The 12,629-nt window shown below is 45.1% G+C and overlaps 1 long non-coding RNA gene across 1 annotated transcript; it reads right to left on the bottom strand.

The window, feature by feature from the left end:
- Positions 1-2,846: 2,846 nt before the first annotated feature.
- LOC133362826 (uncharacterized) lies at positions 2,847-8,398 on the bottom strand. Its single transcript, XR_009757541.1, has 3 exons — positions 8,320-8,398; positions 5,453-5,549; positions 2,847-2,952 (listed from the first exon to the last, which is right to left on the bottom strand). It is a non-coding gene; the product is annotated as an uncharacterized LOC133362826 (long non-coding RNA).
- Positions 8,399-12,629: the final 4,231 nt, after the last annotated feature.

Raw genomic sequence — 12,629 nt, 5'->3', positions numbered from 1 at the left:
CAGTTCAGCAGACACACTGTCACAACACCATTATTACGACTTTTAGCAACACGTTTTTAATGTTGATTACAAGAGACAACTCGTGGAAATACTGATAGGCACCACATTTCTCAGCTCCGTATATTCTCGTGGTTGGTTGCTGCCTCTAACTACACATCATCATTGATTCAGCAGGCTAACGCCACACTGATGAGATTAATTGGCATCACGACCAGATTAGGATTGCCTTGTCTAAAGAAATGATATTGTGATACGTTGGTCTGTATTGAGGGTCCTATGGGTGATAATCTTGCAATATTTTTTTTATTTCACTGAATAAACCCTCTTTCAGCAACGGTATCATCAGCCATGATCTGACCATTCCTGGATGCAGGCCTCTCCAAGCCGGCACCATCTCTTCACAGTCTTACGACGCAATAATCCATAAAACACCCTCCTTTACCCGTTTTTATTATTATTACAAACAGAAAAGGCAATCGGCCCAACATCATTAATGAACTGCCCTGTTTTACGTCAAAAAACCAACACCCACACCCACTCTTCACGCATGAAGATGTAAATTCAAGTTCAATCACTGGCCCTCCTCTCAGCCTGAATTCTGGACGGCTAAAAGTGCACGAATTACACAGCGCTCGCTCGCTCGCTCGCTCACCTTACCCGCATCACTCCGTATTCCGAGCACGCCGCCGCTGCTTCTAACGGGACTCGGCCTGCTTCCGTTCTGTTGATTTGCGTCCAGCTCAGTGGGGTGCTGCCCTGTCCTCTGCGAATAGGGAGCTTATTGTGTGCGGCCAAACAAGAGGGCACAGTGCCACCGACCATGGCGCGACTGCTGCTGTGCCAGCGTGCCAGGGGCAGAGAGTCCTCATCCGCCAGCCAGAGCTGAAGCAAAGGCATTTCTAGATGAGTGAGCCAAAGGCTCGTAGCAGGTGTGACTTAACTGAATGCAACTGTCATATTTACTTTGGCCTCCCCCCCCTCCCCCGTTATAAAGCACAAGGAGCTTTAACGTGGATTGGTGATACTGAGATACTGAGATGGTGATACAGTGGGAGGACAAACTGATATTTACTCTGATCGATTTTTGTTTTCAACGTGTGAAGTTTCTCTCCAGTGATATAAATGCCGAGAGCCTTATTCAAGGATTGGCAGAAATTGGAGTCCCTGACAATATACATGTATGGTGATAAAAATAGATAAATCAATATAATTTTCTTCCTAAGTGGCCGTTTAAAATAACCAAATATGGAAGAATTTATTTTTGCAAACACATAAATCAGCCTGCAAGTCTTGTGCCATGGTAGTGGAGTGAATATGCCTTGCAGTCACGTCCGCCATCCTCCACACTTCTAGACTAATTTCAACGACTGTACTACACGTTCATGCAAACTTTCATTCCATACACTTTCAAGTACGAATTTAAAACAGCGGACAATTTTACGCCTAAAGTACAAACTGTAATAACAAGTCAAATGTTATTTCTTTTCTGCATGAATTATCGCAATGAGATTTTTTTTAGCCAACAACCACATATAAACTGTAAATACAATACCTGTACCATCTTTTAGTCTTCAGCATATTGCATTTCTGTGATTACATGAATCATTTGAGATGCAAAAATAATTTCGTCAAAATATCCGTCGTCAAATCACAAACGGTATAAATTGATTTGTCGAACGGCGGGCGTTATCTGCCGAAATGCATGGGACACTTGTGACTTACAAGACAACCAACCATTGTTCGAGCGCCTGGCAGTTGTCCCATCCCGGCAGAAAGGCGCGTTGATGCGAGAGGATCGCGTGGAACAGCTGGTTTTCTGTGGCACGTGAGCAGAGCGTGAGAGATAGCGCAGATTCCACGCTCGCTCCCCGACACGCATCCACGTCGCCTGCTAAGTAGCGAGCAAGGGGCTCGTCGGCTTGAGATAGTTGATGAGTTAAAGATGACGCCACCCTGCTGCTGCTGCTGCTCTATATAAGACCGGGAGCCAGAGCAGAGCCTCACCATTCTGGCGAATTGCCCGATGATACTGGATGTAATTACCAGCGAAACGTCGTACTCAAAAATAGTAAATGTTGTGGTTTCACGCTTCAACACACTGGTGGGCTAAAGCAGTGAACTATTTGTTTTTTGTCAACGTGACACTTTTTTACTGATTGGCCGTGTCGGGTGGTGGAGGGTTACGACACATTTATAAATAACGCGGCGATCTAAACCCAAAAACGTTGATTATGAATAATATTGGTCGCGAAAGCCTGCTACGTGTTAAATGGAGATAGGGAAACGATGCGAGGACGCTGCGACCTTTTCCAAGACAGAGGTGATGATGTCGCCACACGTATTGAATTCACGGCCCCCAAGAGATCCGATGAATTGTCACAATGCACAGTCGTGATTCAAGTTAGGAGTAGTGGTTGTCTCCTATCTACCATCACATTTGTCGTGTTATTTGTTGGTTCTAGCTCAGGATATCATTTGCACACAATTTATATTGCCAATAATCTAATTGTAAAAATGGCTGTTCATGTATGCGTCAATAGTGGAAGAATTAATTTCAACCAACAGGCACACGAATCGTTACGTGTTAAAAGATGTGCAGCTACACTAGGTGCCCTTCTCTCTCAAGACGCACACCTAGGCCACGTGTCCCTCAGAGCTGCCCGATCGAATTCGAAGGTTCATTCGTGAGAGAAAAAGACTTTGAAATGACGATCAAGTGCTCCGCCGTAGCGGTCTACAATGAGAAACTGTTGGGCCAAGGTGGACGAACCTCCAACACGAAGACGTCCGTGGCGCCGCGCTCAAAGTACATGTGGCGCTCTCGCTTGCTGCGGCACAGGCTCTGGGAGCGCGTGCTCACGCCGTTGGGGCCGTACAGCACCAAGCTCACGTCCGCGTTGGTGCCGGCGTTGCGGATGTCGCTCGTGAACACCGTGATCTCATACGGCACGACTGTGGGGAGGATAGGTATTGTTATGGATGAAAAATAAGTCTCAAGTGAACGTATCTCCAAATGAAAAGGTACAGAGGAGCAGCGCTTATACTGGTAGGAACCACCTGGTTCCACCAGTCCACAGGGGATTATCGTGTCCGTCCGTCCGTTGTGCATCCAAAAATGGGAGGGGTGGGACTGGGTGGAGAGGGGAGGGTGGGGAGGGGCTGGGTGGGGAGGGGCTGGGTGGGGAGGGGAGGGTGGGGAGGGGCTGGGTGGGGAGGGTGGGGCTGGGTGGGGGGTGGGAGGGAGGGGTGGGGCTGGGTGGGGAGGGGCTGGTCACCCCGTGGTGCCCTTATAAAACTCAACGTTTAACCTACTCACGCCGGCCTGTGCCCGCCCTCACAGTCGGGCATATTTGCGGAATACACCACGCCGTCGTTGACCCTGGCCATTGACCGAGCAACCCAACGTTCCTACCAGCTCCCTCCGCAGGAATGTGTTTTCTGCTCATGGCCATGAGCCAGTGCGCCAAATTTGACATTACTATTGTGAGGACAATCGCAGTCGACTTCCAGAAGAGGGGGATTGTGGATGACTGAGTCGATCCCGCGTCAGGATTTGAACCCCACATTTTCTGAGTTGTGAGACTAACGCACTGGCTACGCCGTGACCCAATGAGACAATGGCCATTACAGTATACATACGTTATTGCTGGTTCTGTTTATAATGCTCAGATTATATTTGTTTCACTCTATTGATATTTGGAATGTTGCATATTAACGTTATTCTAAAGGTTACACTTATAGACCTTACATAGTTTGGATGTTTCACAAATGATGTCTGTGTTGTGAATTGTGTATCATTACGATGATGGCGATTATATATAATTCTCAAAGCACCACTGTGTTTTTAATGGGTGGTACATCCTTAACGCATCAAAGCTATTCTGTGCACGCCAACTCTTTAAAGGATATCTGCTGACTCCAACATCCACCAGAGCTACCACGTCTCAAAAAGGCCACAGTCCCACCAAGACATATATCCGTGTAAATTATCCATTCACTCGTTTTAGCTGCATTCACTGAGAGGGCTTTTCAGCTGAGCAGAAAATTGCCCAGTTCACTGTGCAGCTATTACCAATTAATGTCTTTTCAGAGTGAAGTGCAAACCAAATTAGTTACAGTCATCCATCTTGGTATTTATGCAGTCACCACAAAAAAGTGACCCTTTAACTCCAAGCGGTCACTCAGAGCCGAAGCTCAGTCTGATGTGGGTCTTCGCCACCCTCCCTTGAGCCACTCAGTCACCTCCTTATTTTGAACCCTATTGGAATTCTTCAAGTTGCCTGTACAACTCACACCGCAGCCCATAATAGGCGTCGCTGCAAGCACAAGCCCGACCACAGTCATGCGTGACTAAAAAAACACAAACCGAGTTTTTAATCTGTCCCTGAAAAATAAATCCACTGGACGGTTTTTGTTGTCAGGGGCCTCTGTCAAGATAAGTGTCAACCACGAGGGCAAGATGGCAGTTCCTATCCCAAGAATGACAAACACACTCAAGTGCATTTATACAGAGTTAATATGCACTTAAATACCAGCTTGTCAAGATTAGCATAGCTTCAGTAATGGTTTTGTTGCGATAATTGCAGAAAAAACACCACTTTGCTGAGATTTCACGTTTCCTTATTAAGAATTGTTATAAGCTTTGTTGAATGCTCTTTCAGTCGTCGCAGTGCTACCTCCATTAGCATTGTTTTTAGCAATATGTGAATAATACCCTGGATATTTTTCAAATTTAGTCCAGTGCATTGAATGGTCAAAGTAAAATATATATATAAATTATTTTCACATGTATCTATTGCAATTCATCGTAGTTTATTTATAATGTGTTCATCACTCTTTTTTCAGCTAATTTAACTTAGAAATTCAATATTCATGACAGCAAATTGCAAGGGTCCCAGGACACATAGGGGCTTTGTATAGCTGTACAGGCCAGTTCATGCAAAATCACAGATTATACTTAGCCAACACCCCGAACCAACCTATCAAGCCACACTCACCCCACCCTAAGAGGCAGCCAAATCAGCTTAAGCGGGCACACAGCCCACAGGGCATTGCATATAAAGATGTAGACTGCAACAGCCTATGCACACCGCCAGTGACTTCGCTAAAGGTCACAGGTCGCTGCACTTTGTGCAACCCAAGCCCAGGCAGGGCACATGCTAATTGCTGTATTGGATGGGTCTTTTCTTCACTCCCATCCCAGGGGACCAAAATTGCCGACATAGGGCGCGTTCTTTAAAAGACTGCTGCATGTGTCTTGAAGAGAGAGAGAGAGGGAGACTCTGTACAGTTGAATTGAGAGAAAGGCATGTGCTCGTCCACAATTGTTTCATGCACAGAGGATAAAATACATCAACGGATAATCTAAAGTCTGAGCCCTCGGCAGACCGAAACGTGTCAAGAGGATGATACCGCACACAGCCACGTGGCTGGACACACTCGCACCACTCACCTCTGTTCACGACGCGTGCGTCACTCGCTGAGAGCGGACGTCAGCGGTGCTTGTGGCTTCATGCTCAGGGTATTGAGGGTTGACGCCAATGCACGGGCTGGTGGCGGAGGAGGTGGGGGGGGGGGAAATGGGAGGGGTTGGGATGTGGGTGAGGATAAGGCTGGGGGAGTGGTGGATGTCGACTTATCATCGGGAGGGTGGGGTCCTTGCGACACTACTCAGGGCTTGTGCTCATCAAGGGGATATCATCTTGCAGCCCCTTGGGGGGAGGGGGGGGGTCTCAAAAACATGAGGACGCCAAAAGCCCTGGCCAGCCAAGCCTGGGCTGCAAAGCACTTCACCAGAAGGTGGATCCTGGCACGAATTCCATGCCGTCTTTAAACATTAGGGTTCAACACCAAAAAAAACATAACACGAAACGGACGGTCCAGCACTACATCAGCAGCTCGCTAACGGGCCCTTCTTCATTATATGAGCATGCTTACTGAAAGGGTTAGACATCACTGTTCAACAAAGGCGCAGCAAGTCATGGGATATCTACCTTGACCGGCAATCCACATTGAGCCTGTTCACATTTTACGAGGGCGCGTTTGATCATTTCGTTGAGTATTGTGCAACGCAGCTTGAATGCTAAGTTATTTACTGTTTAATTGCTGAACTGCAATATTTAATATACGTCTGATAGTCCCCCCCCCCCCCCACTATTGCTTAATTAATATTAATTGACAATGATTATAATATCAATGCATCTGATGATAGCACTACACTAGAAAACTATACAACGAAAAGCAACATTTGAACAGTTGGAATGCTGAATGATACCATTTGCATGGTAGACCAAAACATTATTTGAGAAACAATTGTGCTCCAAAGATGTATATATAACGTATATATAATGTATGTATATATATACACACACACTGTATGGTAAATTAAAAATGTGATTATCTGTCTACTTAAGAACAAGCATGGGTGGTGCGTGTCCTTTGATGGCAACACTGAGCCAGTGGTGACAATCTCCATTGACAGCATCGGATATTTGCCAATTGTTTGGGGGGGAAACTGCACTGGGAGTGGTGCACAAGCCCAAATCACACAAAACACTCACATTTTTGTCAGTAACTGTCTTTAAAATAATATAATCAGCGATGTCACGGGCAATGGCGCTTTTTTATATAATGTCCACGTGATGTGTTATGAAGAGGAGCCATTGCCTGAAACGTCTCTTATTATATATGTTCTCCCTTTAAGGCAGCGTTATTGACGAACATGTTGAGTTTTGGAAGTTTTGGACAAGCTGTATTCTAGCGAGTACTAAGGTTTCAACCTCTGCAGGGACAGCACATGGTACCAGGAGTCCAAGATTAGTTTAGGAAACAATTCATTAATTCACAAGTGTATGTGCTGTGCCACATTATTAATGCAAACACGATTGTATCTACGCTGTGTGTGTGCTTGATTTATTTAGCAATTGGATAATATGCGTCAAAGTGTATCATCGTCATCGTTACCGTCGTATTCTTTGACAATGCTGCACCATGAAATATGACTTTCATGCTCATCAGCCCTGCGAAGCTGCATGTGCGCAGAGTGGCGTGGAGGGTTACACCGTGATCCACTTTGCTTTGATTCTAACTCTGTTTGATGTGCATTGCATGTGCACTTTGTGCACACGGCAAAAAAAGTATCTCCGAGGTCAAATGTGACTCAGTGTTGAAAAACAGAGGGCTGCCTGATGCACGAAAAAAAAATGTGTCACCGATTCTGATTCGGAGACTAATTTTGCTGCTGCTGCTGCAGCGCAATTACAGGACGAACAAAAAAAGGGGTCATATTATCAAAGTACAATTACTGATGTCACGTTGAATTGATGATGAAACCAACAGGAACAGAGTACAGAGCACAATTGTTGGAATTAATTTGCACTTTCTTACAATGAGGGTATTTGGGCATTTACTCAATGCCTCATTGGGAAGTAAGACAAAGACTCGTTTTTATCACCGTTTACACAAATAGATCCTGAACTTTGTACGTTACCCAATAATGATAATAAAGCCTTTGAAGTCTTATAGCCAAATTATCCCAACGCTGACCGTAATTCAGGTAAAACTGTCGCCTTGCTGAAGTAAAACTCGAGCGAAGCTCATTTCTGTTTTCGGCCCAGAGAAATTTATGAAAATGTCACACTCCTATTGCCCTGTCCATCGGCAAATCCCAGCAAGTGTCTAACAAAACAAATTGAGGCTTCTACACTATGGGGACCTCATTTGCCAGTAAAAATATGATAATTGGTTCTTTACCCTTCTATCTGGCAACAAAACTGACACCTTCTTGCAAGGAGTCATGTTTGCATAGACCGCAATACCTGCAGTCATAAATACAAACAAAAGACATAACTCTGATAATGTGCACTGTCCTTGACGTTGATTGGTCCACACCCGAGACAGCTTTCCTTAGAGCCTAGTCTCATATGGGTTGGACCAGATGACGCCAAAAGGCGCACAACTCAAGGACAATGCACCATCAGAGTATGAGAGCTCGGGGCAAGCATCTACACTATGGGGACCTCATTTGCCAGTAAAAATATGATAATTGGTTCTTTACCCTTCTATCTGGCAACAAAACTGACACCTTTTTGCAAGGAGTCATGTTTGCATAGATCGCAATACCTGCAGTCATAAATACAGTGCACATTATCAGAGTTATGTCTTTTGTTTGTATTATGACTGCAGGTATTGCGGTCTATGCAAACATGACTCCTTGCAAGAAGGTGTCAGTTTTGTTGCCAGATAGAAGGGTAAAGAACCAATTATCAAATTGAGGCTTAATATGGTCTAATTTTGTCGAAAGATTCCCACTCTTATTACCAGTCAAAACACACGCCCTGCAGTTGTTCGTGTGCAGGTAGATCCCTTTTGTTAATCCACTGCTGGATGAAGGCCTCCCCATGGCGTTGCAAGCCGTCGTGGCGGTTATTACACACACACATACTGTATATAATAACAATAATGCACTATAATTGAGTCAAACGCGACTGCTCGGCAACGTCACCGCTTAATTCGCGTGTCCGGATGTGGGCGGCGTGGTTGGGAATTTGGGTTTCGTTTTGCGAGGGCTTTGCCATCAAACCAGGTGCGCCCGTCTGCGGCCGATCGGTCACGCCCCGTGGGCTTTTCCACGCAGGGCCGGGGTGGGGGGGGGCCTCGTTGTTTATTGAAGGGGAAGAGCGCGGCGGCCCTTTGGCGTGCCACGCCGCCGCCGTGAGGGCACGCACCCTCCTCCTTCGGCACCTGGGCCCACGTCTGTCTCCGAGCACGCGCTCGTGACGAGCACACGGGGTTGGCTGGGTGGCTGGGTGGGTGCGTGCATGGGGGGGAGGTCGCCTATGAGAAAACACATCAAAGGAAACGTTGCTAGGGAGTGGTGGGGGGGGGCTCGGAAAGGAAGTCTGAAAGTCATAAAAGGCACCCGTTAAATAAAGTGTCATTTATCTAACATAAATAAAGTGTCATTTATCTAACACTGTCCCGGCGTTTGCCATTGCTCAGGTACACTGCAAGTGTTTGTACGGTATATAATGGGAAAATCAGTATCTGAAGAAAATAAAAAAAATTAAACATTTTCTGCTTTTTTTATAACTTGGAAGAGGTTGAGAGTAAATGTTGTAACTGTTGCTTGCAAGGTAAATGTCAAACATTCAGGTAAATAATATGTACCAGTAGAACAACCCTACACCAGACCACCCAGGTGAATAAGCAGAATAGAAGCGTCAGAACTGGTGGTTTTACTTAAGGAATCCGATGGACTGACGGTGTTACTGGAAGTGACTCAGTGTCCTAATATTTTCTCCACAGACCGCACACTATTCTAACAAGTGTCTACGTGGTGAGTAACCGATGGCACTGCAGCAAAATCCACTATTGTACTGCACGTACAATGCTCTCACGTTCACATGCCCCGCCTTCACAGTGCAACTCAACCACCGCGCAAAAGTTTGGCTCAAATAATCCCCCACGACCCGCACGGCATGAGGGAGGAGGCCCTCATCCAGCAGTGGGTTCACAAAGAGCTCCACATGTACACATCTTCACAGGATCCAATCAACGAATACAGGTTCCAGGCCGTACTCTCTCGCTGCAACTCAATACCCTGAGGCGCAGTATGGCCCTTGGTATAACAACATTTTCTGATTGTATCTATGTACGTTGAACTTATTTCGCAGCGTACGTAGCCAGCCATGCTCATTGGCAGCAATAACTTTCAATCAAACCTATCGTCGTGGAAATTCACACAGGACCCATAGCTAAATTGACACTCATTAATAACACCTACAGTACCCGCAACATTGTATCTTTCTTTTAATAATTCGTACAATTCAGTGGGTGGAGTGGCGGCACAGTGGTTAGCGCACTGTGCTGTGAAATTGGTTGATTCCCAGCCACGGCAAACGGCAAGGCGAACGATGTCCGAACCGGTCCCGCATCCACACCTCACCACACCCACACGAGCCCTACGTGGCGAAGCCTCATCAAACAACCGCCACACCCAGTCGTGGGCTGACAAAGAGCTGTAAATTATTCTATGTTATCACGTAATACAAAGTTAATGCAGACATGATTCCTTGTAAAAAGGGTTCAGTTTTGTTGCCAGAAAAAAGGGGAGAAACCCTATTCTCATATTTCGGTCCTGGAAAAGGAGGTCAAATGATGTAGATATTTACCCCGAGCTCTCATTACTCTGATAGTGCATTGTCTTTGAGCTGTACGCCTTTTGGCGTCCTCTGGTCTAGCACCGTTTGAGACGAGGCTCAAAAGAAAGCTGTCTCTGGTGTGGACCAATCAGTTTCAAGGACAATGCATATATTATCAGTGTGTTTTTGTTTGCATTCTGACCACAAGTATTGTGGTTAATGCAGACATGATTCCTTGTAAAAAGGTTTCAGTTTTGTTGCCAGAAAAAGGGTAAAACCCCTATTGTCAGATTCAAAGTTGTAACATGAAACATGAATACAGTGTTGCGTCTCAATCGACTAAAGATCTCTTTGTTTCTAACTTGGCTGTGAACGAAATCCCAAGCCACGGTACAGTACCGTAATTTATCATCGGCATGACTCCACGATACGCACTATCTTTTTTCCATTTCATCAAATGGAAGGAATCTCAGTGGTATCCTAACTAGCTACATGAGGCATTGTGAATGGATATGAATTTAATACAAAACGAATGCAGTTGGTCGTTTTCCATATCCGAGCATCGCCTACCAAGAATCAAGACATGCCATCATTATACACGATATATATGTATATGGTTAGAATTTCTCCCTGCTCACCCTACCAGAAACGTGTAAATTATTGAGTAGGGGGTCCAGTGTTCAAGGGCCTAATCGACAGAGCACTTAAGAACCTTGCAGCTCAGGGAATGGATACGAGTGGACTGGTTTAGATTAAATAATACACATTACACCACTGCGGTTATCTTAAAGTATGAACCTTAAAACATACAACCATGTTAATTTAGCACATGTGTTTTTTTATTGGTTGAAGTTCTCTTGGGAGAACTTAAGAAAGGCACCGTCTTTGCTTTGTAATAACAATGTAATTTGTATTATAGTATGATCATCTTGCACTTTTACATTTTGAGTTATGTTATAAATATCAACTTTCTTTTCATGCAACGTGCATACGCTCTTTGATGCTCCAAAGACATTACTGATCTCTGCATATAAAAACATAAATACATTGCACTATTATTGATCAATACTTACCACAAATCAATATAATGCGTAGAATACCGAGCACTAAAAAATAAAGAACAGAAAAATAAAATCGGGTGCTTTTATAAAAATGCAACTGTTTAAATCGCAGTGCTTCTGCTTGCGAGAAGAGAAAGACTGGTTTCTTTGATCGACTTTGCATTGCTATGAGCTGAACGTGCAGGCTAATAAGAAACACATGCATCCTCTCTCTCTCGCTCGCTCATATTTACCAGGTGTTCCATTTAATCCCTGACATTTCGTTCCAGGTTCCGTGACTCAAACATTTCTTTTTCAACGCAAACCTTGGAATTCAGAGCCACACACGTGTTCTCAGCTCACAGCACGGACGCTCACCAACATGTGAGCCACATTAAAGCGAGAGCGTTGGTTCTCCTTTACAGGAATCAGCACGGCGATGAAGACACACCCTGGGCAGCGCAGTGTTATTCTTTGCAAACGGTTGCGTAATATTTGTTGAGATCGGTGACGGCAGGCTCAACGTGTTAACGTAATTCAACTTTAAATCCCAAACTCTCTCTCTATAATTAGATTGTAAACCATTAACATAATAATAAAGTTATATGATTTGAAGCCCTTTCCTGCCCACTGCTGTATGAAGGCTTTCCCGCATGGCGTTGATTTTGGAGATGCTTTGATGGCATATCACCACGCTGGTCAGTTTGGGTTTGGTGAACGTCCGTGGGTCGAGGTCCGTGACTGGATCAGATGCCGCTCGCCGCTGGTGTTACCCATGGCCAGGAATCAAACTCAGGTCTCCGTGCTAACAGTGCAGCACGCCATCCCCTGCACCGCTGCTCCCCTCCGCTGAAAAATAAATGTCATACATACGAACATTCATTTTTTTAAACGTTAAACAAAAAGAGGGGGGGGGGGGGGAGGGGAGGTACGTGAGAAAATGTATATTAGCGACGAATATATTTGAGGCCAATTACTCAACGGGTTAAAACAACTCATTGCTTGCAATGGTGGGAACTGGGTGCTCGACATTGACTATAACAGCGCAAAGCGTGACTGTGCAGTTCGCTAGTGCACCGCACAAGAGCTGCTGTTTGGTTTGGACGACACTGCCGTTCCAGCAGAATGAAGTCGGGCACCACCTGCCTCTCCTGCCAGCCAGGGTGAGAAAGGCAGCTCTTAACCACGGATGACTTCATATAGCGGGGAACATTTATACTTTAACTTTAATCAAACCGTTCTTGTGACAGTGCACCTTTTTTACATGCCAATTTAGTTTGATAACTTCTAATTATCATTTCAATAGGACGTGTTTTTTTTTAAAGCAATGAGTCATAGCTTTTTTTTCTGAATTGCAACGCAGTGTGGCAAGATAAGGAGCAACCCTGCAATTTATTTGCGGATGTAACTGCTGGAGGAAAGGCCTCCACTAGAGGTAGCTATAGAG

This window comes from Lethenteron reissneri, unplaced genomic scaffold (assembly GCF_015708825.2).
Source record: "Lethenteron reissneri isolate LAM-NWPU_2019-01 unplaced genomic scaffold, ASM1570882v1 scaffold_1630, whole genome shotgun sequence".
NCBI lineage: Eukaryota > Metazoa > Chordata > Hyperoartia > Petromyzontiformes > Petromyzontidae > Lethenteron > Lethenteron reissneri.
The sequence above is the reverse complement of the archived record's forward strand: the minus strand, read 5'-3'. Positions and strand labels throughout refer to the sequence as shown.